Source organism: Canis lupus, chromosome 9 (genome assembly GCF_048164855.1).
Source record: "Canis lupus baileyi chromosome 9, mCanLup2.hap1, whole genome shotgun sequence".
NCBI lineage: Eukaryota > Metazoa > Chordata > Mammalia > Carnivora > Canidae > Canis > Canis lupus.
This window is the reverse complement of record NC_132846.1, coordinates 43,833,719-43,856,753: the sequence shown is the minus strand read 5'-3', so window position 1 is coordinate 43,856,753 and position 23,035 is coordinate 43,833,719. Positions and strand designations below refer to the sequence as shown.

Below are 23,035 nucleotides of genomic sequence, written 5' to 3'. Positions count from 1 at the left end.
CCCTCCTCACCTGTTTACAATCTTAGTGGGGCTGCATACGACAATGGGCAAACACAACCAAACACCAGCACCACAACAATATGCATATGCATATTTATATGGTATACATGTATCAATAGGGGATAGATACTTTGAAAAAAATAAAGCAAGGTAGAGAGAGAGGAGTGAGGGACTGCACACTTCTCTGATGGAGTCAGGAAGACATTTCTGAGAGGTGAACTTTGGGCAGAGGTTGGAATGAAGAGAGAGTAAGCATCCAATTCAGCCTGAGAAAAAGAATTCAAGGCAAAAAGGACACTAAGTACAAAAGCTGGGATAGCGACAAGTGTGATGTATCAGAAACAGCAGGAGGTAAGGAGATGGGAAACAGATTGAGGGACCCGTACATCTGCATGCCTTCAACAGGCCTGGGTTCCTACCAGCACTCATTCAACCTTGGATCCAGGGGAATCCTTGACAATTTTCAGTCCCAGAATCATTTGGGCCAGGCTACCTAGGTGGCTGTTGGGAGTGAGGTAGGGATTGTAAGCAGATGCAGCTTAGGTAAGTCCCATACCTATGTGACAATGATATCATTAGGCCTTCTGAGAGGCACATCCAAAACAGTAGGTGTTTCTCTAGAATGTCCAGGCCCACAAAGTTTCCCTAAGACCTGGATTTTGGGGGAAAAATTGCCTTTCTTTCTTTAATGTATTCCACAGAATTGTATCTCTTTTTATTTCTTCTCAAAACTTCAAAGAAAAGAAATTAGCAGTGTCTAGAAGTGTCTGACACAGAGGAGGTAATCAGTAAGTACTGAACAAAACGAATGAAAATGTCAAGGCAAAAAGGAATGTAGTCTGGTGAGGAATGGATAGTTGGGCAAAAACCTGATGGCTGGGAACCATGGGCTAGACCCTCTACTCCAGCTCTAAGGCCTCAGTTTCCCTATCTGTAACACTGGCCTGGATGAGCTGGACTTGAATTTCCCTCCCAGTTCTGACATTCTCTAATCCTCTGAAAAACTGTGGTACAGCTTTATTGTGGATTAGATCTATCTAGCTGGTGTCCCACTGAAAGCAAGGCCTGCTGCTCTGGAGACTGCCCATTGTTTTTAAGCACCAGGGGTTATTTAATAGCAACTCTCCCAAAATATTTTTCATGTCCTTCATGAAAGAAGGTTCTGGAAGGTAGCCATCATCAAAAATAGGAAGTAAAGCCAGGCTGGTGTTCCATTTATCAGATAATAGATTAAAAGTTCCTGTTACCCCATATGGTGATTCTGGGAGTTTGACCAGATTTCAGAGGTTTTATATTCAGAGCAAGTAAGAAATCATCTCTGTGGCTTGTAGGATTTAGTACCTATTTCCCTCCTTTCCGAAGCTCGGGGCTCTGGGTGCCAACATAGGCCCCCGTGACTTTCCCTCTCAGGGCCTCAGTGCAGTGTCTGAGGAGAGCTCCCCCTATGAGCATTGTTGGGATTCCAAGCACTGGCTTGGATGGCTCCCCTGTCCACTGCAGCATGTTATGTTAAGCTACATGTGAGCTTGCCATTTTTCCTCTACTCCTAGAAATATGCTAAAACACCAGTCCAATAGAATTCAGACTCCTTCTCTACCTTTCCTACCCTGTTCATTGCCTTCATGCACCAGAAGGATAAAGAACCACCCAGTCGAGAGTCTGAGAAGAGATGAGATGGGCTCCTGCTGGGGTATCTCCCTAGGCCTCAGTTTCCTCAGATGTGAGATTAGAAAGGAGTGCTGGTTGGTTGCTCTGTCTCCTCCAGCCTCATGATCCACCCCACCCTCAATTCCTCCCCAACCCAGGCCCAGAGGCAGAGCCAGCCCCTTCCCATGGGGGAGTCACAGCTCACATGTTATGTAATGGTCATAAAGGCTGGAGCTCTTCTTATTTTCTTTTTAATGTTTTTAGGTACTCTAGGAAGAGAGAAACATTTTTATGATCCCAGTAACCAAACAACATAATGAAAGTCATGGCAACCATCAACCTAATAAAACCCATGGCAAAAGCCTCCACATTCTCAAATAAGACCCTGGGAATTCCAAGCTCTCTGAAGCCCTAAGTGGTCCGGGCCTTGCTGGAGGCCTTGGGATGCCGGCTGATGGTTGATGAAAGGATTTTAACGCGCCACTGAAATTCTCTTTTCCAAAATAACCACTTTGAAACCTGTTAATTACAGACACACAACCAGCCCCAGCCCCCAACAGGACCTGGGGCTTTCACCAGGGAGAGCCCAGCTCCAAGGCTGGCTGCTTCCATGACGCTACACATGCTTTGTGTTGGGAGAATTAGCTTCAGGAAGAGAATCCAAATTAATTAAAACCACATGGCCACTCCCCTCACCCCCCAGCCTCTTACCCCACCTCCCTCCCCTGGAGACAGAGGCCAGTTCAGTCTAATTTGGTCCAGTGTTTTTGTTTCCTAAAATCTGTCTTGGGCTCTGGGCCATTAATAGGTTGCAGCTGATTTTAATCTACATGAATCAGAGACCTGGCTTCTTTGGTTTTAAGGAGATTACAAATTGTGTGTCCCACAAACGGGATGGAGGGGAAAGGTCCTGGGGAGGGCGGGGGAAGGGGACAGATCCTAGAAGTCACAGAAACTCTGCTCTCTATTAAGTGGGTGGGTTTGAATGAGCCTGTGATCTCTCAAAGCTGGAGGAGGGGAGTGAGGTGGAGGTGACCCCGTGGTAGGAACACAGACCTGGGCTCATGTAAACAGAATTAAAATCAAGGATCTGGAGCACAGAGGGTCTCTACTCACCTATCTTTAACATCAATTTCCCAAGTTTTTCCTGAGCACCTATCCCCAGGTAGAACAGGGCTCAGCACACCATGGCCCATGGGTCAAATCAGGCCCACAGCCTCATTTCATAAATAAAAATTTTGTTGCAACACAGCCATGCCCACCTGTGTATGTATCATCTGTGGCTGCTTTCGTAGTGTGGCAGAGACCCCATGGCCCACAAAGACAAAGTATTTACCAAACATCACTCTTCAGAAAAGTGTCTGTGTGTCATTTAACCAACGACGGTAAGGAATGATGCCAACAATCATGCCACTCAGTTAAGGGTTTAAAGTATTCTCCCTGACAGCCCTATGCTTCCACTTCAAAGATGAAGGAACAGAGTCATGGAGATAAAGCAACTCACCAAAAATCACATGGGAAACAGCACAGTTAGGAAGAGCCAGGCCTCTGAGTCATAGTAAAGTCTTCTGTTCATCAGATGATGGTACTGAAGGGAGTTGGGGGATTTTAACAGAATACAACTCTTTATATGTGTTGTACTGGCCATTTTATGAAGTTTTTTCACATATAGGTCTACAAATAATCCAGTAGAGGCTCAGAGAAATATACCTCCAGTTTTTAGGTAACGGTATATAGCACTGAGTGTCAGTGGATGGGGATGAGAATGAGGGCAAACCCCTTGAAAAGTGCCTTTTTCTAAGGCCCAATGGCTAGTGAGTGTTGGGGGTACTCATTGCAGGCCCTAGAGGACCCTCATCCAGCCAGGACCTCAGGCCACCCCAGACCCTCCAGTGTGCCCATAAAATGGCTCTTTGCTAGCAGGGGAAGACACAAGGAAGGGGCAGATATGACTCCATGACACACATAGTGATGGAGGGATACATGGGGTTCTTGGGGAGGACAGAGGAGAGGAACCCCACCATTCCCTAAAAGCAAAGCCCTCTCAAGGAAACCCAAGTGAAGAACCTCTGATGCCAAAGCTATTGCCTAGAAATGTAATCAGACCCCCTTCCAGGGCTGTTGGGGGCAAAGTAGTTGCTGGGGTTATTGTGAGGCCTGTCAGGGAAGCCTGGAAAATCCACATCCTCCCAGGGCCTAGTCTTGGCCCGCAAGTGCATGGCACCCAGAAAGTTGCTGCCTTGGAGCAGTCTCTTCCCACAGGAGCCCATTTCCTCTGGGGCTAGGATTGGCTCCAGATGGAGCCTTCCAGCCAAGGAAGGACACATCTCAGCTGCAGTCACAGTGGTCTGGAATAGGCAGCTATGTCAGGCCTTGAATAGAATCACAGATGAACAGAGTGCTACACTAGCTTGCATAGAATGTGAACTCTATGTCAAGGTCCCCAGTGAACAGGAGCCGAGAGGTCCAACGAAGGACAAAGATCTGTACCTCACTCCATCTCCACTGCTGCCTCAAGGTCTTTTTTCCTTGGCAAGCTTCTCCCTGAACTTTAGGCATCGCTTCAAAGGAGTTTCAGAATTCACTGAGGAGTCATAGGTCCCAATCTTTCCAGTTCTGCTATTGTTCAGAGGTCTCCTAGGATGAGATATTGTGAATTGCTTGAGGGTGATGGAGGGATGCCAACTAAGTGGGGATGGAATATCAAGCAAACTCCTATCACCATAAACAACTGAAGTCCTGCATCAGACCCAGGCAAAGCCTGGGACATGACCCCATCGGCAGCACGCCCGCGTAGGAATGCCGCGTTCAGAAACAGCTTTAAGTGGGGCTTAGACATTGGCCTGATAGAGGACAAGGTATGGCTCTTCTCGCCTCTACCTCCCAGTGAGCCTTCTGGCACACTCCTTGATTGGTACTCTTTTCCTTCCACAAGCATCAAAGGTTGAGGGTGTGATCTGCAGAGCTCTGTTTTGTCTAGACTTGGCCTCCTGATAGGTTTGGGCTCTGCTTCATGGAACCTGACATCCAGGAGATTTTTCTACTCTTCCTGGAGTCTAGACTAGAGGAAGAACAGAGGCTCGTGACTCTCATGCAGGTGTATCAGGAGCCGTGTGTGTTCAGGACACCTGATCCAGCAAGGTACTGTGCTATGCTGAAGAACAATGGGGGTTCTGTTGACTTTGGTCCCTTGGTTGGACTAGAATGCACCATGGTTAATTAGCGGCCACTGAGCATTTATGATCTGGGTGTCACATGAATGAATATACTGGCAAGATAGACTCTGAGGAGGTCGCATGCCAAGGAGTTTGTTTATAGAGTGTGGTTTCTCCCCATACTGAAGTGTTCAGCAATGTCTGCTCATATGCATGCCATGGTGATGTTGGGTCAAACTTCCCAGCTTCACTGTGGATGCCGGTCGGAGGACCCTGTATGATCTGAAGTGCCTAAGTCAAGCTCTCCCCTTCCATGCCACCAAACAAAAGCAACTCAAAAGAAAACAGCGTGAAAAAGCTCATAAACACTTCCTGAGGCCAGGCTCACAAACTAAAGCTCAGAGTGGAACAAGCCAGACAAGTTTAAAAACACATACACACACAGGGATGTCCAGCTGCTATTGGACGAGCAGATCGGGCACTAACATGGCTTCAGAGCAATGAAGGACAGAATTTTAAAAATTAGATCTCTACCTTCTCTCTCTCTCTCCCAAGCATACCAGGGTGGGAATTCTGGGTTACTATTAAAAATTGATTTCAATAGTCCTTTAAAAGACACAGGGTGGTGACTCCCCTCCACTCTGCTGCCCACCCCCGCCCCTCAAAATACACTGTCCCACAGCTCACCTCTGATACCTGGAGTTTTTGCTCTAAATCACATTTCATGTCCTGTATGCACAAGGGCTGGTAACTAGTACAGGAAATGAACTTCACAAGCATTGAATGTGTACCAACCTGTGGTATGGGGAATTGCCAAGATATTTTTCTAACTGAGAATTTTCATAGACTCTTGAAACTTTCTTTCAGCTACCTCTTCGCACACTTGAACGCATGCACACATGCCATATGTATGCACTTACCCAGACACAAAATTCCTGTTTCCCCCAACACACATGAACAGAGGTCTGTGCTCATCCACAGACACACTCCCATTCTCAAAACTTCCCCTTGATTCCCCACTCCCTCCATCTGTAAATTTGAGCATTTAGGTGTGTGGGTGCTCCCTGAAGTCTCTGATACACACAGAGCTTTGTGCCCCCTCAGACTCCCCCCAGCAAACAGGAACCCAGAGCCATATTTATAGTCTGAAGTGCACACATGCGCATGTGCACACACACACAGAACCACATTCCAACTGGTTCAATCATAGCTGTGACAGGCCTGGGTCTGCTTGCTATTGTTTCTCACTTGCCTCTAGCAGGCCATTCATGTAAAGAGAGTCCTGCCATCCCTTTTGTAGCATTTTCCCTGAGTTCGAGTGTTGGGAAGGTGGCTTTTAAAGGCATCTGTGGATGGTGGAGTGAAAAGCAGGGACAAAGGCATCCCTTTGGGTCTCCTGCCATAGTCTCCCATGCTAATGAGCACTGTTCTGGATTGTTCAGGGCATTTCTTTATTTGTTGTTCTGTCTGAAACCAGGCTGAGAGGATGGATGGTCACTCAGCTGAAGAATTTCCAGAAGTCTCTCAGGGTCCTGCTTTTCCACTTCTTCCTGCTCCCAGTATTCCAGGCCTACACCCAAGCTACTTGAGGGCAAGGCCTGGGTGGCAGGCACCAGCCAAATGAGCAAAGACAAATCTGGGTAGAAATTTAAGGAGATGAAAATAGGCCCCAAGTGACCACTACCCCTCTAGGAACTTTGGTGCACAAGAAGAGCTGGTATACAGAGGATTCTCCTCCCCTCCTTGGACAGCAGTAAAGGTCGCATTACATTGCAAAGGGGACACTGTCTGCATTGACAATGGGACCGACTACTGTACAACTTCATTTTTTTCTGTCCAAGAGCCAGACGGACTTAATGTATCTAAGAAATGAACAAGCTTGGGTGCCTCCTCCATGGGACTGGACAGGGGAATGCCTCCTCTTGCATCATTTATACACCACAGTTGACTCATGGTAGGCACACACGGGGTCGTGACCAATTTCTCACCGCTCCACTGAACAGTGGCGAGGGGCTGTCTAGAAGTATGTGTACTTTGTCCTTGGCCACTGCCTATAAACTCCACCCCTCTCTTCCCCAGCAGTCTGTTTTTCAAATAAAATCTTACTAGAAAGCCAGTGTGCAAAACTGATAAAAGCAGAGATGGTTGCAAGGGGAGGGGATGAGTTAGTTGTGTGTGTGTGTGTATGTTGGGGGTGGGGGTGGTGGCAGTGGGGGTGGTGGAGTGTGGTCCCATCTGCTCTGATTCCATCCCAATCCCTCCCCTAGCTCTACATCAGGGCTCTCTGAGGGGTTCCTTGGACCCCAGTTTGAAAACCATTACCATAATGCAGGCCCTTTCTTCTAATAATTGTTGAACTTTAGTACCCAAGAACGCACACAATGACAAAGAACTGGGAGAAATTTGACAACCCTTTTAAATTACACAAATTACACACTTTCATATACTATTGATTTGGACTATAACCCATATTTGGTGTGGCGTACAGAGTTAGGGACCCCTTGCTAAAACTCTATACTCCTGCCCACAGGTCTGCAGCTCACAAATTGGGAACCATTGCACAGAAGTTAGAAGAGGGAACAAGAAATAAGACTGGGGTCCCAGATGGAGTCATACTAGAAAAGGACTTCAGGGTCTAGTGAAGGAATTTGTGCCTAACACTATTTCACTATTTGGCAGTGGAGAACTATTAAAAAGGCATGTGCAATTATTATTATTATTATATTATTAAAGCCAAGAAATGACATGATTGGACATGAACCAGCCAAAAAAAAAAAAAAAGATTTGCAATTAAGTCCCCTTACCCATCTCCAGTTGTCTGAGCCTCAACATCCAGTGTGTCCATAGGACATAGGAGCAATTTCCACCCCCCCCCCCCAAGAACTCCTGGGTGTGTGTCAGCCAGACATCACCTTCCTGTCGCCTTCATCAGAGGGCTTACTGTCCTACACATTGGCACCCACCAAATTACACAATGAACATGAGCCTAAATTAAAGAACGTGCATAATAAAGAACGGTCAACAAGGGGGGATTTATACTGTGTGCAGGCCTGAGTGAGGTCTAATTCCTCAGCTTTGCCCCTCTCATTCCTAGACCTTCTCATTCCCACCCCCACCCCTCGAACCTCTCAGAAAACTTGGTTTTATTTGCTGAGTCAGCAAACACAGCTGGAAGTGGCCTCCAACACACAGGTTTAGGGAATGAGGCCATGTTCTATTCACCTTGGGGAGAATTGCATAAGCTTTTGGTACCCCAAACCTATCCATGCCTAAAAGGAGGGGTACTGTTAACATGCGCCTACCAACTTCAGAAAGGGCCATGGGGATGAAGGTGTAATTAGAGCCTGTGAATGCTTTGTGCTTCCTGGATGAAAGACAACACTCTGAAGTTTTATTATCTACCTACTTTGCTTTTTTATTGTTCCAGTTCCCTTCTGTTTTTCCTTTTGGGGTCTGTGTAAACTTTATTAGGTATTAATTTCAAAAAAGGCCTCCTTGCACCTCAGAGAAGGATTTTATTTGGTGCCTCAGAGAATTTCTTTCCATAACCCGGACCCTCAAAGGATTCCTCTTAGTCAGGGTGAAAGAGGCCTGTGTGTGTTCAGCCGCTCAGTTCAGTTCAATTTAACAAATATTTCCAAAGCATCTACCACCATATGCCTAGCCCCTGGAGGCAGGGCAGGCCTGGAAGAGTGGGGAAGGTTATGAACTCTGGAGCCAGGCCGCCTGGGGATTGAGTTCCAGCCCAGCAGTTCCATGTGGTCCTCGGAGAGCCTTGATCAATTCTTGGAATCTCTGTTTCATCACCTGTAAAATGGAGATAATCCCATCCATCTCTCCGGCAAAGTAATAAAAAGATATAAATCTCACAGTGAGTAGTGGGTGGCAGGTCAGTAATTCCTGGTTGTCCACCCCCTCTTTAGGATCTGGCCCCTGAGAAGAGGGAGAGGAAATGCCTTTACCTTCGTTTCTGTCCAGTCTACCCTGAGGCCCTCTCTCTAGTCCTTATTCATCCATTTTGGAAAGAATGCCAGCTAGCTAAACCAGCAGTTCTGGAACATTCTCATCTCAGTTCCCCCAGTGCTTCCATTTCCTCTAGTCATTCCCCCTTTACCCAAATCCCTTCCAGGCCTCCACATTAATATCCCCCTTCACCCTCCCTTCAGACCCACTCCCAGGAGAGAGAAGAAAAGAACATTCCCATCCCTTTGAGAAGGAGAGCACAGTGGAAATGGCTTTGGATTTTTTTGCACCCACTTCACAGGCTCTGTGAAGCCCCAGTCCTTGGAAGGTGAGCTCTGGGCAGGAGGGAAGGGGCTCGAGGCCAGCAGGGTGGGCTGAGGCCATCCAGTTCAGGCAGGACCCAAGGGAGAACGTTTTCACAGGTTCTCTCGCCTCCTGGATCCAGCGTGGAAGATGACCCTAGAGTGTTCGCTGGCAGATCCTGCTGTCCAGTCTGAGAGAAGCACTGGAGGCATCCACACAGGACCCTGTGGAGCCCTGAATGAGGCTTCTTGCCATTTCTCTGGTTGCCAGGGAGGAGAGGGGATATCAAGGAAGCCCCAAAAAGGCACCGAGAGGCCAACACAGATTAAATTAAGCTCCCGAGGGGCCGGGCATCCCACAGATCCCTGGGAGTGCGTAGCTTCGAGGAGGCCTGTTCAGTCGGTTTGTTCTTTCAGAGGGGCACCAGGGAAGCCAGGAGTTATTGCTTCCCAAAAGGTAGGCCCTCATCAGGTGGGTGGTCTTAGCATTTTCCATGTGCTTCCATTCCCTCCCTCTTCTTTTCAGGACCACTGAGGGGTTCTCTCCCCTCTCCCAGCGGCGCTGAGGCGGGGTGGGAGGGTGGCTGCACCGTGCATCTGGGCTGGGTTTTCCCACAGGCCCTCGAAAGGGCAGCCTGGTTGCCTTCAGAAAGCCCTGGGCGGCCCGTGGGGGGAGCAGGGCTGCAGCTGTAGGTCCCCTCCCTCCGCAGCAGGCTTTGATCAGTTCTCATGGGGGCTGTGTGCAGCCTGACCTCCCATCTCCAGCGCCTCTCAGGTGGAAAGTTCTGTTCGGCCTGTCTGAGGCTTCAAAGGCTCTCCCCTCCTTAGGCTGGGACGAGACTGATAATGGTTCTCATTTTGTTGTCCTGTGATCTCCCAGCAGCCCCATCTTTCGATTGACAGGCTTCTGCTTGTTTGCTTGGGCTGCTTCGGCCGAACTCAAACCTCCTTTCTGGTTGAGGAAGCACATTGACATCCTCCCCCATTGAGGCGCCTTTGTTGCTCAGACGTGGGCCTCCGGCCCAGACAGAGGTGACCGGGCCACCGCAGCTGGGCACCTGGGGAATCAGGCTGGGCGTTGGGCAGGGCGGACGTGAGAGAGAGGCCGAGGACCCCCTGAGCCTGCAGGCTTCAGGAGCAACCCTCAGCTCCGCCCTTCCTGCCTCAGGGAAGCTGGTGCGTTCTGCCCCAGTTCCTCACAGGAATCCAGCTGCGGGGGCTGAGGTGTGCACCCCGAGCCCGAGCCCGACCCCGTGCGTGGACCTGGCTCTGTGTAGGAGAGGCTGCGAGGCCCCAGGACACCAGCTTCCCAAGAACCAAGCTATTCGCAGTCTTGAGCCTCAGGCACCAGGCCAGCCGCATTCGGGAAGTTCCTTTGAGGGCCTATTATTTCCAATGGCTGTGGCCTTCTGGCCTCAGTTCTCAGCCCAAGGGGTAAACAACAGCTGAGCGGCCACTCCAGGGCCCACTTCCAGCGCCCTCCCCACACGGCTGCTGACCCTGAGCCCGGGCCTCCCAGCCCCCTGCCCAGGGCGAAAGGGACACGGCCGGGTGACCCACCCCCGGTGGCTGTCGTCAAGTTTGGGCAGGATCCCTGCCTCACCAGAGGGGCCGGGGGCCTCGGAAATGGTGCGCTGAGCCTCACACAGGGATGGGTTAGGCTGCATGTTGCCCTTCGGTTTCCCTCATATTTAAAACGAGGGTGGCCAAGGGCAACAGGGGCGGTCAGGAGAGCATCCTTCTTCCCCAGCCTGATAGCACAGTGCTCTTCCTTCCTTTTGATCGTACTCAAAACAACGGCTGCACTAGGAACAATGGGCCCGGGAGGAGGCCGGAGGGGATTTATTATGCTGTCGTCCTGTGGCACAGCCTCGCCTGACTTTATCTTGCACAGAGGTCTGCGTAGGAGGAAATCTGGCAGGCCCTCGGGTCGCCTCTCTGCTCCTGCACTCCCTCCAACTCAGAATGCTGGGAGGACAGGGAAGAAGCTGCCCGTTTAGCCACGCCTTAGCCTAAGCGGGGGCCAGAGAGAGGTCAGCCCAGACCTCTCCAAAACTCTGCCTGTGACTCTGTGAAAGGCACAGGGACTCCAGGTGTTGGGCCTGCCTGAGTCCATCCTGATGAAGAGAGGGCCCCAGACAGTGTCGGTGTGCCCAGGACTGGGCTTTCTCAGAGCCTTTCTCTCTAGGCAGCTTGCTCTCTTCTCCTGGCGATGGGAGAGAGAGTTATGCCAGATGGGTTCTGGTTGTGGACTGTCCAGCCTTTCACAGGGAGAGGCCACTTGATTAGGGGTTTCACCTTTTGCCCCAGCATGGCCAAGGAGAGAGAAAGCCTTGGGGCTTGAGAGGACCTTTCTCGATCAGTATCGGTTGGGACTAGATTTTCCTGGAATGTGGATGTTTTGCCGTCCATCTGCTGTTAGCAGGGTCTAACCAGATCCTTACCCAAACTGTAGTGTCAATGGTGTTAATATTTAGAAAATAAACACTTCTTTCTCATCAGCCAGCAAGGCATTGTGGGATATTGTGGGGTGCTGGAACACCCGTCTTTGTGAGGCTCGAATCTTCTGTAATGCTGTGGATTCAGCACAGGTCTGGTGCCATCATCATTCCCTCTATGACCTTGAACAGGCCATATGACCTCTCAGAGCCTCAGTTGGCTCATCTGTAAGATGGGGATGAGAATGCTAATCTCATAGAATGGTTTTGAGGATCAAACAAGATAAGTATGTAAATTACATAGCACATATTAAGAATTCTATAGACTATGGTCATTATGATCACCACCATTTCAAATAGGTGTGAGGGCCTGATCTGACTTCCTCTGATCCTGAGTAGCATCCTTGAGGGAGCTGTGGGCCCTGCTCTCAGCTGTGAGGAGTGACAACATGAGGACCTCTTGAGGAAAACAGACCCACAGCACAAAGTTGACAAAGTTCGCCTTGGATACCAGCCCTAAGTTCAGGCATTAGACTTGGTTTTCTAGATTCTCTCTCTCCTGTCACATCATCGCTCTGTGCAACCTCATTGTATTAGTTTTCTAAGGTGGCTACAACAAATCATCACAAACCCAGCATCTTTTTTTTTTTTTAATTTTTATTTATTTATGATAGTCACACACAGAGAGAGAGAGAGAGGCAGAGACACAGGCAGAGGGAGAAGCAGGCTCCATGCACTGGGAGCCCGACGTGGGATTCGATCCCGGGTCTCCAGGATCGCGCCCTGGGCCAAAGGCAGGCGCCAAACCGCTGCGCCACCCAGGGATCCCACAAACCCAGCATCTTAAAACAAATTTATTCCACCACAGCTGTAGAAGCCAGAAGTCCAAAATCAAGATGTTGGCAGGGCCATGCTCCCCTGAAGGCTCTTGAGGAGAACATGTCTCTGCTTCTTCCAGCCTCTGATAGCTCCAGTCATTCCTGGGCTTGGGGCTGCATAACTCCATTCTCTGCCTCTATGCTCAAATGGCCTCCTCTTTTTCCTGTTTCTCTTATAAGGACACTTGTCATTGGATTTAGAGCCCACCTAAGTAAGTAACCCAGGATGATCTTATCTCAAGATCCTTCACTTAATTACATTTGCAAAGACCCTATTCCAAAGAAGTTCACATTCACAGGTTCCAGGGGTTGGAATGTGGACATATCTTCTGGAGGCTGCCATTTTGCCCACCACATCCATCTGCCCTGTAAAATGTCCTGCTGGATTATGACTAAAGGATCAAGACAAAAAAAAAAAAAAAAGAATCAAGACAAAAGCTCTCACTTGTGGCTGGTGAGGAGGATCACTCATTTCCATGGTTCTCCCCTTAGCCCTAAGAAAGGGGTGTGGTCCATCTTCAAAAGGTAATCTGGCTGTTCATTCTTTGGTTCCTGGAGGGTAGTGAAGATAAGTTCCTCCTGCCCTGTAAAAAACTGAGACATCGCTGCATTCAAGGGCAGCACTAAAATCAGAACTGCGTTCCAGGGGTTCCTGTTCTTAGCCAGACACACTGGGGTTTCAAAGCCCCTGAAAGGAAAAAAAAAAAAAAAAAAAAAAGCCCCTGAAAGGCTTACAAGAGAGCTGTGAAGACCTACTTTCAAATGGTGTGTTGAGTCTCTCTTCCTGCCAACCCCACTGGAAGCATTTTTTCTTCCGGTGCTCATACTCTTCCCCTTCTTCTTTTCCCCTTGCCATCGTCCCGAGGCCTTCCACTCACAGAAAGTGTCCAGGAGACCCTAACCCTCTCTTTTCTTAAAAGCCTCCTCTGGCCATCCTCCCTTCACAGGGCCATGCTCTGAGAGATCCTCCCTGCTCTCTTTCCTGTTTTAGCCCATATTCAGCCATAAAGGTCCATGCCTAACAGAAAGGACATTGTCTCAGGGCTTCCAAGGCCTCTCTCTTTGGAAGGCCTTCTTTCCAAATTGCTGATGCTTCCGCTATCAGGCTGTGCAAGAAGAAGAAAGATCATCATATAGCAGGGTGTTTTTTTAATTCTTCCAATCAAATGATACTTACATATAGATTTAACATATGCTTTGACTCCCTCTGAGTGGTTTCAAGAACTAAACCAGCTCTATGCCCCTTTCCTCTGACCAGGCTAGTTCAGTGGGGCTCTGCTGATGACCTGGCCTTTCTCCTCTGCAGTTACTATGAATAACTTTGCTTTTGTCGCTTTCTCTTTAACGGTGTTCCTCCTCTTTCTGGTTCACAGATGGTAATGGGTGGCATGAGCAGAGTTCAGCTTTCATGAATATGGGAGCTCTAAACATTGGATCACATGCTAACAGAATCCCTCATGTTTACGAGAATCTAGCTAAAGGTGGAAAGTCAATATGACCCCACAGTCTTGAGAACATTGTGAATTCCCATGAGGATACAAATCTGACCTGTGCCTGTACATTGCTGGTGGGGATGTAAAATAGTTCACCCATTTAGGAAAACAGTATGGCAGTTCCTGAAAAAGTTAAATATAGATTACTCTATGACCCAGCAATTCTACTCCTATGAATTGAAAACAGTTACTCAAATAGATACATGTACACACGAGTTCACAGCAGCACTATTCATAACAGCCAAAAAAGGTGCAAAGAGCCCAGATAATCCACCTGTGGATGAATGGATAAGCAAAACGCGAGATATATCCATACAATGGAATATTACTCAGCCAGGTACTGAACTATGCTACAAGATGGAGGAACCTCAGAAATATGCTGGTGAAAGAAGCCAGACACAAAAGGTCACATACAGTATGTTTTTATTTACCTGAAATATCCAGAATAGATAAATCCATAGAGACAGAGTGCAGACTGGTAGTTTCTAGATGCTGAGCAGAGGTGGGAGGATTGGCAAGCACTCAGTAATGGGTATGAAGTTTCCTTCTGGGGTGAAAAAAGTGTCATATATTGGTGGTGGTTGCATAACATTGTGAGTGTACTAATCACCTCAGATCATGTTTTGTATTATGAGATAAAAACTTCAAATGTAAAAGAAAAAAAAAAAGGTAAGAGAAAATCTGACCTTTGTGCTCCACACACACACCCCAGCCCCTGGTCTTAGCCTCTCTCTACATGTCCTTCCTGGGCAGACCTGTGGGCCATTCTCAGTGCCAGGGCTCCAGGTTGGTTTAGGGTACAGATTACTCTCAGGCTTTTTCTTGATCCCGCTTCTAAGGCACATCTCCTAAAATCCCATGACTAAAGCTGAGTCTTTGCAGCAGCAACCAAGTGTTGTAGCAGAGAACAATGGGTGTGGGTGAGAAAATCTTTCTATCCAGACTGTTGTTTCTCAATATTTTGTTTCTGTGGCAGTGAGCTGGATTTTCTAAGCAAGATTAATAGGTTTGTACATTTCCCTGTCTTTAAGAATTTCTACAGGTTGGGAGAAGACAAAGAACACAAGTGACAAGGTACCTAGAAAAAGATGTTCGAGGCCTGCATGAAGCCCACCCTGGGTTCTATTTGAAACTATTGTTTGTTAAAGTCATGAGGGAAGAAAGTTCATGCCCCATTATATTTATTCCAACTTCATTTGAGGAATATGAAGAGACTTAAGAGTTTTGTGCTTCCAGGACAGAGGAGATACAGGACTTTGAGTAGAAAAATGTCTCTCGAAGGAACGGGGGCCATGGGGACTTCCTCACGTTAACTGGGATAGAAAGTTGGAACTCTGATAACTGAGCTGTCATTCATCAGGGCATTCACTCACTTACCCCACTGGGCCTGCCCTGAGCCAGCATGCAATGGGCCAGGCCACTGGCTGGAGTAGCCAGAGGTGACCAGCACCTGTCCTGACTGCATTTGCAGCCCCGTGTGGAAGTTGGGTGGACATATGGCGAGCATCATGGCCATGGTGCATGTGCTCAGTCCGAGGGCCATGGAGTACCAGGAATCAGAGCCTGAGGTGATAGGGAATGCCCCCCCCACCCCCACCCCAGCGTTGGTGACATCTGAGCCCAGGGTTGAAGGAAGATTGAGGCAGGGACAAGCATCACAGATAAGTGAGCACAGCAGCAGTATTGGCCCAAAGGCATGAAGACGAGTGGCATATCTGGGGAATATGGCCAGATCCCACAAAGAGGGCTGCACACGTCCCTGGAACATGTAAGAAAGGCCTAGAATGGCTGAGAGGTTGTTGCTGGAGAGGCAGGGAAGAGCATAGGTTTGGGGAGGACCCCAGAGGCTTTAACTGAGTTGGTGACATTTCATTTCTTAAGCTGGGTGTTGATATAAGGAAGCTCTTTATGCTTTTTTGTACATGTGAAATAGTCTCAGTGACTTGTCAATCTCTGTGGGAAAGTTTCGTGGTACATGGAGGCTGAGAAGTCCTTGCAAGACTACGAGCTTCTGAGCTTCCCACTGTGGTGGCATGTAAGCTGCTCGTTTTTTATTCCCTTTGCCAAGGACTCCAAGGCCACACCTCTACAGAAAAAGCAGGACAGAGCTTGACCCTCCCAGCCCTGGGGCACACAGTTCCTGGAACAGAACGTTTCCCATCTAGGGAAGTGTGAGCAGAGAGGAAGGAGTCTAAGCCCCATTTTGTGTCCTCGGGGACAGCTGATACGCCCCTTAATGGACACTGCCCCAAGTTCTTTTTCAAGTGAATTTCCCTTCAGCTACACTGTTTGCTTTTTCCTGCCAGAGCATCCTGCCCCCTCCAGTGCGGTCCTGAGGAGGAGATCCAGCCCCTGCCTTCCTGGTGTGCAGAGCTTAAAACAGGAGCCCTCTGCCCATCGGACATCCTTACCATTTCCAGCTATTGAGTGTAATCAGGTGTGCCAGGATCTGATTTCAAAGCCCAAATCCAAGGGGCTCAGAGGAATCCTTTCTCCCTGTTGCTCCAGTGGAAGACAAAGGGGACTGAACAAACAGGATGTGCTGAGAGCTGCACGGAGCACTACCCCAGCAAGACAGGCAGGCGGGCAGGACGCAGGGCTGGAAGAGATGGCCCGTGAGCCGGGGCGTTGGCATGTGTGGTTAATCATGCCCAAGAGAAATAAGCAGGACAAGAAGAGCAGACACAGTGGTCCATCTGAAAGCCTCTCTGGATGGTGATTCCTTATACTCACGCTCATGCAGGGTCTGGGGAGTTACAGAATCCCTGCCTCCCAGAGGATCCTGACTCTGGCCATTCACCTTGCAGAAGCTGTTAGTATTTCTAGAAATTGTGGGGGCAGGAGAGAGACAGGACTCAGGGATCGACAAACAAGTTAGGACTGATGAGGGGTGCAGTTGGGAGAAGACACACCAGTCGCAGCCCAATGGTTGGGTCCTGGTGATTCCATTTGTTACTGTCCCTGTTTCTGTCTCTTACTATCCCAGACTCTAATCACTGGGCTTGGGAACTTACATCTAGGAAACCCTCTCAATCATGAACTTGAAAAAGAGTCCAAAGTCATTCCAGAGAACAAAACCCTTCTTAGGAGGATAGTTCCTCCTCTCCCCTTCTACTGCCCAGTTTTTTGTTTTGTTTTGTTTTGTTTAAGATTTTATTTACTTATTCATGAGAGACACAGAGAGAAAGAGGCAGAGACACAGGCAGAGGGAGAAGCAGGCTCCATGCAGGGAGCCCGACCTGGGACTGGATCCAGGGACTCCAGGATCACGCCCTGGGGCTGAAGGCGGCACTAAACCGCTGAGCCGCCCGGGCTGCCCCCTACAGCCAGTTTTATATGGGAGAAATCAGAGATTAAAATCATATTTATCAAGACCCGATTTGAAAGCAAACGAAGGTCTTTGAAGGCTACAAGGGTAGGAGGCAACTTACCCTGGGGATAGGTTCGTCCCCTTACCACATAATGGTATCTGCCCCCAGTCACCATCTTTCAGAGATACTCTCCCTGGTACTTCCAATCACGGGTACTTGGAATATCGCTTCAGGCACTTCTGGTTCTTCCAGGCACTGGGGGCCACACCTCACATTCTGTGGATGGGGCAGGAAGGACAAATGCCCGCTGGTACACAGGGCAGTCCCACACAGCTGGAGAACTATGCCAGCCTTTTTTTTTTTTTTTTTTAAAGATTTTATTTATTTATTCATGACAGACACAGAGAGAGAGGCAGAGACACAGGCAGAGGGAGAAGCAGGCTCCATGCTGGGAGCCCGATGTGGGACTTGATCCCCGGTCTCCAGGATCACACCCTGGGCTGAAGGCAGCACTAAACCGCTGGGCCACCCGGGCTGCCCTGCCAGCCTTTTACTAATAGAGAAATACTGGTGGAATTGGTCGTTTCTGATACCCAGGACAACCCCGAGCATCTCCAATCTAGAGTCTTTGAACATAAAACCTACAGAAAGAGTATCTGACAGGGAGCAGCACATTCTAAAGGTCACTGTTGGTTCTAGATGAAATAAAAAGCACCCAGAAAATGAAAACCTGCATGACATCTAGAGTTCATCATTGTCTCTGAAATAAACCAGAAATTTCCAAGAGAGATTTTAATCTGGCACAAAACATCAGATTTATGGAGATACTTCCCCCTGGAGCTAATGTTCTGGGAGCTAGGGATTCAGAGGCTGTCCCTCAGATAAAATTGGTTTGGGCATATATTAAGTTGCTTTGCCCCGATGTGGTGTAAATAGTCGGCATGCTAAGAATGGTTAAGAAAGAAAATCCCAGCTAAGAGTGTGTATATGGAAGGCACAATGAACATGCATGTTAAGTAGCCAGAGTGAAAACTGAGTTGGGGTCCTTGGGGGAATTCCAGCTACATTAAATGAACTAACTAGGGCTAGTTTGGGAGGGGGGGGGGGGGCTGGAGACACATCCAGATTTTCTTAAAGGGAGAAACTTGAAGAATCCATCATTCCACTCATAAGCAAATGACCATCTTGAAGAATTTGAATTCTAGAGAGATCTTGAGCACAAAATTGCAATGTCTTTCAGAACTTGATTTGTGATTCAAGATGAACTGCTTGCTAACTCTGGAGTTACTCAGCCAAGGAGGGTGGGAAAGGCAGGCCCATTAATCAAAAGGTGTCAGGAGACCCCTCCAGGTGGTAACTGAATGAAGGGAGAAGTGAACTCAGGTGGAGAAGAGAAAGGAAAAAAAGAAACACCCCTTCTCTGATCCCCTGGTGTTGCCAGGAGAGAGATCTGCTTGAGGGAAGCCCAGGGGGATGGTCTGACCCAAACTGTCTCTCAGAACCAGAGTGGCTGGAGCTTGTCTGGGTAGAATTAAAATCCTTGCTCTGCCACTCTCTAGTTGTATGATATTAAATAAGCTAACTAACCTGAACTTTGGTCCCTCACTTGTGAGATGGGGTTAATGGTACCTGCCTCAGAGGGTTGTCAAGGATAAGCAAACATTTATTGAGCACCTTGTATGTGCCAGGCCAGGTATCAGATCCTGGAGAGACAATGGTGAAAGGGCTGACAATTTCATGAGATTACTTATGTAGTGAACTGGGAGCAGACACTGCCTAGCATATAGTAGCTGCTCAACAAAGTCCTTATCCATGTTTTCCATCCTAAAATTACTATAGTCATGCTGTGTGGAAGAAAGAGAGGGTAGATGGGCCAGGCTTTGCTAAGTGGTGCCTGACAGCAAGGATCCAGTTCTGGGATCTTTGCCCCCTCCCTCCAGACCCCTTCCTCTCTACCAACTGGACACCTGCTGTGTACAAACAGTTTTGCCAGGCCCATGGGCCTGACATTACACAGCACTTTATAGCTTCAAAATTGGCTTTACGTATCAGAAAAAATGTCAACAGTTTTCAAATTTGTTCACTGGAGCAAGAACTATTCCATGGAGAGCCTGCAGGGACGGAGAGATTTTTGAACTCATATTCTCTTCAACTAGAGCAGCCCTTCTTTGATTGGTTTTATATCCTGGACCTCTAAGAAAGATCAAACCTATTTACTGAGTGTCCTTGATGTGCTTGACACTGCTCTGGTGCTTAAGACATTCAGTGAGCCAATCGGAGATGCCTGGCCTCCAAAACTTTTATTGTAGTAGGGAAGATACACAGTGGATGGTAAACAGAATGAGTTATTTATTACGTCGTATGGTGATGAGTACTTTGGGAGAGGCAAAGTAGAACAGGATGGGGATAAGGAGGGTGGGCAGAAATGTAAACAAGGTAGGTCTCATGCAGAGGTGACATTTTGGCAGGAAGTTATAGGTAAGGGAGTCACGGCAATATCTGGGAAGGTTGGCGAGGGCATCAGCTTCGGGACTGTCTGGGGAGCAGGACTGCTACAAGGAGTCAACGTACAAAGTCCATGAGGGGAAGAGAGCTTGGTGCCAAGAGGTGTGGCATGGAGAATGGGATGGTCAAGGCAGGTGAGCTACAGGAGATGGGACTGCAGGTGCTGGTGGGCATGCGGGTTGTGAGGGACAGCAGAGGGACTCTACATTCAGTCTAGGTGAAAAGAGAGTCCCTTCAGAATTTTGAGCTGAGGAACAGCATGATCTCATTTAAGTCTTACGACTGCAAGAATGGGTCAGTGCATTAACCCAGGTTCAGGCCACCAGCAAAGGCTGGAAACCAACCATTCATCTACATAGGCATCCCCGTGTCCCCTTGGAGTAAAGCCTGGGCAGATTACTCCTACACCCATTTTACACATTGGGAAATTGTGACTCAGGGAGGTCACAGGGCTTCTTTGAGGGCACACAGCTGGAAGCCAATGGGCTAGGGACTGGCCTTGGCCGGGCTGCTGGCCCCAGGGGCTGGCCATCACTCCACTGCCCACCTGAGTCTCTTGTCTCCTTGAGAACTGTTTCAGGGCAGACAAAAGACCACCCGGGTCTACTTGGTTTTTCAAAATTAGTACTTTATTTACTGAAGTCATGCATTAAAAAACCCAGTTGTCCCTCAGGCTTTAAAGTTCACCTTACAAATCTTATTTTACTCTAGTTATAAATCACAGATGCTCAAGAAGCATCTGTGATGTCCTCACATTTCAAAAGCTCCTTCCTTGCCTTATGCCTTAACAATGAACCCAGTACATTCCACCTAGTACATCCCGCATCATGTATCCCACAGTAAATCACACCAGAAAGGAAGAGAGAGCCCTGTTGGGAGGCCTGGGCCAGACAGGACTGTGACCCCAGGCCTGCGGGGTGGGGCGGGCTTCCTGCCAGGCACCCTGTTGCTGGGCAGGGTACCACAGCAGAAGAATCCAGAGGCACCTGGATGAAGGAAAAGGAAATGCTTTCTCTTCCTCTATTCCTTTTTTTTTTTTTTTTTTAAACCCTTACTCTAAAGAAAACTTTGTGAGGGCAAAGTTGCAGGCTGATGAGCAGAGGCTATGCTTTATAGCATAGACTCTCTGAGCCCCTCTCCCCTCTGTCCACTGTCTACACCACCTCACCCCACCCTGCTTTTCTAACTGCTCTGCCCTCCATCTGCCTCCCAGTACTCCAGCTTTTCCCTGTCACCCTCCCTCCCACTGCCTTCCTCCCCCCACCTTCCTCAGGCCTTGGGAGCTCTCCGCCCACCCCCTCCCTGCGTGTCCTTCCAAACCCACACTCTTTGTTGCCGAATTCAAGGTTCTCAATACAATAAAGCTTTGATGATTGGCCCCGATTGAGAAAGAATGTCAGCTTAAATTAATGAAGGGTCTGAATAATAGAATTTTAAAGAAAAGTTTAGTTGCTCTCACGTTTGTAAGACATCCTTTCCAGGGAGAAGCCTTCACATTCAAATGCCCTAAAAGCTAATGCTGAGAAATGGGGCAATATGTCTTAGAGACTCTTTTAAATGCTTTAACAGAAAGGGCCCTCTATAATTGGCATATACTTTCTTTGAATATGAGTGTTTCTGCTCCTAAAACCTTTCATTTTTGGTGACCAACATTTCTTTTTATCACTCGGATTTTATTCTCTCAGATCTACCACAGTTTCAACTCCTGAATTCTTTATGACAGAGACATGTCCACATGGAAAGTCTCTAAAAATTTCAGTTTTCAATTTCGTGAGCAATAAACGAACATGTGTTTCTTTGCAGAAAATTAAAAGCTTAGAAATAACAATAAATGAAAGCCTTATTAATAGTAAAAGAATTCGTGTCCCAGTTTAGATCACTTTAAGGTGGTAACAATGTATGATCTATAACAAACTATCCGGCATAAAAATCCCTTTTCAGGGATTCCATCCAAAAGGGAAGGCACCTACATCTGACTGGGAATTGTTTTCTTGCAAAAATAAGGCATCCTTGAGGTGGGTAAAGCCCCGTGCTCTCCCATTCAGTACCACCATGCCTCCATCCATTCCCATTTCCTTACTGCTGCATTCCACCCTTGAAAGGAACACTCACCAATAGGAAATGAAAAGGGCAAATGGTAGCAATTATTAAGTCTAGATAAGGGTATTTGGGTGTTCATTTTGCTATTTTCTCTACTTTTCTCAATGTTTAAACTTTTCATAATAATAATAATAAACCTCACCAAACACTAAGAATAGAGAAATAGCCAAGTAACCCTTGGAAGAGAGAAGGACTGGTTCTGTTTAACACTATCCTCCTCTTCATAGGGATTCCCAGCCCCCTCCCCCAACCCCCCCCCCCCCCCCCCCCCCCCCCCCCCGCACTGAGCAAGGCTGAGCCTCACTTACCAGCTATAGTTACAAAAGAAGTACATGGTGTATTTCTTAGCTATGTGCCCACATTTGTAAGCCCTTTCATACATATTCTTCTTTTCCTTTGGGGGATAGGCAAGGCAAGTGTTGTCACCATTTTGCAATAAGGAAACCAAAATTCTTGGTGACACTACTTAATTAGTTACTGCTTTCTTATGAAGCAGCAGGCATTATTCTAGGCACCTACCTGTATTAACTAATTTTATCATTACAACAACTCTGAGTTACATGTGTAACTTGCTCAAGATTGCAGAGCTAGTAAGCAGTGGGCTGGAATATGAACTCAGGCAGGGTATCCAAGAGCCAGAGCTCTACACCTACAGCCTCATGTGATGACATTACAGATGCTTTTCCAGTAGTCCAAGAGTGGAAACCTGGCAGCCTTCAGGGTTCACTCAGGCTGTAAATGTGCTGATTTGGCTCATACAGTATTTTACAATTTTTGAATTAATGGCCATAATCTAAAATTTTATTTAAAGGAAGATTCCATCAGAAAATCCAGATTTCTTGTTCCCTTGAAAAATCACATACTGGCAACATTAGGCTGCCATCCCACAAAGTAATAATTGGCTGGAACTGAGTATACACTGCCCCTTTAGGCAGGGCACACTCTCTTACCGATTTGTCACCTTCCCCACTACTCCCTATTATGCACCTGGCCTCTTTTTGCCACTCTGTTATTTAACATGAGCATTTGAGTTTGCAACCCTTGCAACCTCTGTTACCTAACATGAGCATCTGAGTTAACAACCCCTGCACTGTAAAAATCTACAACCCCAAAGAAGTAGAATGTGATGGCTGCCCTGGTGGCGTCAACACACTACTTAAGTCATTTATTCATCCATCTATCCATCCAACCATCTCTTCATGTATCCAAATGTCCATCTTTTTGTTCTGCCTATCTCAGCCAC

At 47.8% G+C, this 23,035-nt stretch overlaps 1 protein-coding gene and 1 long non-coding RNA gene across 10 annotated transcripts in view; one reads left to right on the top strand and one right to left on the bottom strand.

Moving 5' to 3' along the window:
* Positions 1 to 23,035, bottom strand: part of RAD51B (RAD51 paralog B) — a 696,371-nt gene that overhangs the window by 84,364 nt on the left and 588,972 nt on the right. The window contains exon 4 of one of the 9 annotated variants that reach the window (XR_012036811.1): positions 12,181 to 17,463. The exons of the other annotated variants lie outside the window; for them this stretch is intronic. The gene's annotated coding sequence lies outside the window, so the exon portion shown is untranslated. Of the gene's footprint in view, positions 1 to 12,180; positions 17,464 to 23,035 lie in introns of those variants that run through there. 9 annotated transcript variants of the gene reach the window in all.
* The window catches only part of LOC140640146 (uncharacterized), a 55,483-nt gene continuing 41,198 nt past the window's right edge, over positions 8,751 to 23,035 (top strand). Inside the window, exon 1 of the long non-coding RNA XR_012036815.1 lies at positions 8,751 to 9,093. This is a non-coding gene — a long non-coding RNA (uncharacterized lncRNA). The remainder of the gene's footprint in view (positions 9,094 to 23,035) is intronic.